This window comes from Aquarana catesbeiana, linkage group LG03 (assembly GCF_042186555.1).
Source record: "Aquarana catesbeiana isolate 2022-GZ linkage group LG03, ASM4218655v1, whole genome shotgun sequence".
Lineage (NCBI taxonomy): Eukaryota > Metazoa > Chordata > Amphibia > Anura > Ranidae > Aquarana > Aquarana catesbeiana.
In genome coordinates this window covers 543,886,154-543,890,844 of record NC_133326.1, presented here as the reverse complement: position 1 = coordinate 543,890,844, position 4,691 = coordinate 543,886,154, and positions in this window count along the sequence as shown.

The following is a 4,691-nucleotide window of genomic DNA, read 5'->3' as shown; positions in this document are numbered from 1 at the left end:
GCTACAGGCCCATAATCCTCAGCTTGATTGGAAATCCGGCAGTATCAAGTACCAGTCATCATACTGTCAGGAGCACTGTCTATCCGAACCCGCTGTGTCACCACCTACCCTGCTATGTGTGGACATTGATGTAGAACTCTGCCAAATGGTGCCCGGGGCCTATTACGAATATCTGGACGTTTTCAGTAAATGGGAAGCCGACACCCTTCCCCCACACAGAGCTTATGACTGCCCCATTGAGCTCCTTCCGGGGGCCGAAATTCCGTTTGGTCAGATCTTCCCACTGTCTGAAAGGGAATTAGGAACTCTGAAGGAATGCATTGATGAGAACCTTCAGAAAGGGTTCATCCACCCTTCTACTTCACCTACCAGTGCAGGAATATTTTTTGTGGAGAAGAAGGACCATTCTCTACGACCATGTCTAGACTATTGTGATCTAAACAAGATCACGGCGAAGATTCACTATCCCCTTCCCTTGGTCCCAGAACTCTTCCAGAGACTTTGTTATGCTACCATCTTCACAAATTTAGACTTGAGAGGAGCTTACAATCTCATTTGTATATGGGAAGGGGATGAGTGGAAGACTGCTTTCCGTTCCCGGTTTGGCCATTACGAATACCTTGTCATACCCTTTGCTCTGCGTAATGAGCCAGCCACATTTCAACATTTCATCAATTACATCTTTAAGGACTATCTGGACATCTTTGTCATTGTCTACTTAGATGACATTCTTGTATTCTCCACTTCTCTTGAAACCCACCGGAGACATGTCAAGAGTGTCCTCTGCCTTCTCCGCCAGCATGGACTCTATGCCAAGCCTGAGAAGTGTGAGTTTGAGTAGCAATGTATTCAGTTCCTGGGCTTGATCTTTTATACCAGAGGGATTGAGATGGATCCTCAAAGTTTTGCCAATCCTGACTTGGCCAGAACTCACAGATGAGAAGGGGACCCAGCGGTTCGTGGGGTTTGCTAATTTTTACAGCAGATTCATTAAGAACTTTTCGGCTATCATCACACCCATTACACAACTCACCAAGCAGGGTGTTTGCTTCCGCTGGTCTCCTGAGGCTTAGGCTGCCTTTGAAACACTTAAAGGACTGTTTACATCAGCCCCTGTACTAAGCCATCCAGACCCTACACTACCTTATGTCCTGGAAGACGCTTATGAGAGTGCAGTCAGGGCGGTTCTGTCCCAGCGTCAAATTTGATTCATCAGGTAGCATTCTTCTTAAGGAAACTTGCCCCTGCAGAGAGGAATTATGATGTTGGAGATTGTGAGCTTTTTGCCATAAAAGCTGCCCTTGAGGAATAGAGGTATCTGTTAGAAGGGGCAGCTCATCCAATATTAATCTATACAGATCACAAGAACCTTGAATATTTAAGGACTACTAAACATTTGAAACCTTGCCAGGCCCTATGGGCACTTTCCTTTTCAAGGTTTTTGTTTCATATTACCTACAGACCTGGGTCAAAGAATGTCAAGCCTGTGTTGTCACGCATGTTTAAAGGCCCCCTTAAAGGACTTGCCAGTACCAGATACTATGCTGCCAGTAGGGAACTTCTCATTGCTACAGACCGATCTTGTGTCACAGCTGAAGCAAGCATCTGCAGTTACCTGCGGTCCTATCAGGGATACCTTACAGGCAAGAGAGGGACTTCTTTGGAGAGGAGACCGAGTCTTTGTCCCAGAAAATGTTAGAATATCAGTTTTGTGGTTCTGTCATGACCACCCCTTAGCAGGACACTTCGTAATCCGCAAGACAGTGGAATTAGTGCAAAGCACATTCTGGTGGCCTGATCTGGAAAAGGACTGTAAAAGCTACGTGAATGCATGCATTACCTTTATCCGAAGTAAGAGCACCCAAAACAAGGCCTTGGGCTTGCTCAGACCTTTGCCTGTGCCCGACAGGCCATGAACCATGATCTCCCATGGACTTTATAGTGAAACTACCACCCTCTGAGGACTGTAAAGTCATTTTTGTCATAGTCAATAGGCTTTCTAAGATGACCCACTTCCTGCCCCTGAAAGGTACACCATCTGCTGCGTAGACTGCTCGAGTATTCATAAAAGAGGTTGTTAGACTCCATGAGGTGCCAATAGACATTGTCTCAGACCGAGGGGTTCAATTCATGTCAAGATTCTGGAAAGCACTATGTGAAACCCTGATGATCAAACTTTCTATGTCTTCTGCATACCACCCGCAGTCTAACGGGCAAACTGAACGGACTAATTAGACCTTGGAGCAATACATTTGTTGCTTCACGTCATTTGTCCAAGACGACTGGCTGTCACGCCTACGTTAGCGGAATTCGCTTATAATAACTCCTGTCATGCAGCCACCAAGCAGTCTTCATTCTTCGCAAATTATGGCTTCCAATCCACCTTTCTGCCTGACCTTGTCCCTGAATCCTCAGTCCCGGCCTTCCAGAGTACCTTGGATTTTTTCAGTCTTAAAGCGGAGTTCCAATAAAAAAAAAAAATTAAAGTCAGCAGTTCCATTTTTGGGTGGAACTCCGCTTTAACAACAAACTGTTACAAGAGGCTGTGACCAAAGCACAGCAAGATAACAAAAAAGCGTCTGACAGAAGAAGAAGGGGGGGAGCTGATCCTGCAACCAGGGGACCAGGTTTGGCTGGCCACAACCAATCTGAAACTGGCATGTCCCTCAAAGAAGCTAGCTCAAGATAACAAAAAAACATCTGACAGAAGAAGAAGGGGGGAGCTGATCCTGGAACCAGGGGACCAGGTTTGGCTGGCCACAACCAATCTGAAACTAGCATGTCCCTCAAAGAAGCTAGCTCCTAAATTTGTGGGACCATTCCCAGTGAGAAGGAAAGTTAACAATGTTTCTTGTGAACTGTCATTGACGGAATTTTTTAGGATACATCCAGTGTTCCACGTGTCCTTATTAAAGCCTACGGGGCCAGATCCTTTTCCAAATCAGGAGACTGGACCACCTGAACCTGTGATCATCAATGGGACAAGGAGTTTGAGGTTGAGGCAATTGTAGACTGCAGGAAGAGAAGGGGTCAAGTACAATACCTGATTAAATGGAGGGGGGCCAGAGGAAAATTCCTGGGAGCCAGAGCAGAATGTACATGCCATGGACTTGGTTCATACCTTCTTCCGCAGAAACCCTCAGAAGAAAAGCCAGCTGGGCATCCAGAGGCTGCCCACAAGGAGGGGGCAATGTCAGGAAAGACGTCTGCATAGTACGGCTGCCGTTTCCAGACATACACATGTGCGCAGGTGCCAACAGGGAATGAGCAGAACAGTTACGGGCACATATGCAAACGCGCATGCGAGAATGCAACTAGGACTGGTGCCAAATGGCTTAATTAAACGGAGCTTCAGTGCTGTCTAATTGCTGCTTGGTCTACAACATTTGTGTATATCCTCATTCCTCTGTTTGACTTCTGATCCTGATCTGGCTTGCTCTCGACTATCCTTGTCTGCTACCTGCTACGACCCCTGGGTTTATCCCAGACTCTGTCTCTGCCTGCTGCTCCTGTTTACCCTGCATCTATTGCCAACTCTGCCTGTGACCCGACTACGCTTCTGCCTGCCCTTTATGTCCGATCTGCCTGCCAGTTACCGACCTGACTTGACTGACCCTGCTTCCAGTTTCTTCAGCTTGCTACAGCTCCTTCAGTCCAGCTCAGCACCTCCAGGTTCCTGCTTCCTGTTCGTGCATCCACGGTCTGTCATCAGCCAAGCCTGCCAGCCTGACTGCTGTCTCATCTGCCTTCTACCAGCCAAGCCTGGTTTTCTGCCTGTGGGTTCCTGGCTACTATCTGTACAGACTTCTGGACTGATCCTAGGTGCTCTTACCCCGCCGTGCTCCAGTGGCTGCTGTCTCACTATCAATGGTCCTCGAGCTGGAGCTGTACGAGAGGCCTTCCTCTACATGTCAGGCTCACCAACCAGGTACGTGACAGAGGGCGGAAACAGGGGACCTGGATAGACCAACCCAGGAGAGGGTGTCCAGAGGCAATACGGGACCCGAGAGAGAGAGAGAGAGAGAGAGAGAGAGAGAGAGAGAGAGAGAGAGAGAGAGAGAAGCACTAGGGTACCAGGAGGTGCTCACAGGGTTGGTGGAGATGTCCGAAAGTCCGCCCCCAAGCTGACATCACTTCCGCCTTATACCCACAGGACTCCGGAAACTTCTCCTCCAGCCCTGTGAGCAATTCCAGTGGCTGTAGTTTGCCATCATCGGCGGGACAGATATGTATTTGACTAGATATTTTCTTTGTGAGTTGACTATGGGCACTGGCATTTGAGGGGCCTGACTAAGGCCTTATAGGCTGAAACGCGTCAACTGACTTAATCTGCGCTTGTTCACTGTGGTTATTCAATAAAATGAAGAAATTTTAAGAGCAACAACCAGAGTGTGGATCATTTTTTCTACACTGCTCTACTCAGCCAGTGACTGTGGATCGAGCACCTGGGAGCTCTGCTGTCTATGTGGTGTATGGGTAGTAGCACTGACTTTTCTGTTTATAATTTGAGGGGGCTCTATTCTATGGAAGGTGTGTGCCTGGGGGACCTTTGGAGTAGTTTTACTGCAGATTCAAGTCCATGTTTTCCCAGAACACACAGGCTCTGAGAACTGGAGGACCCGGATAAAGATTTGGGGCCTCTGTGTTTTGTTGGGGTATAGAATAAACAGCCCAAACTAGCACTGAATACA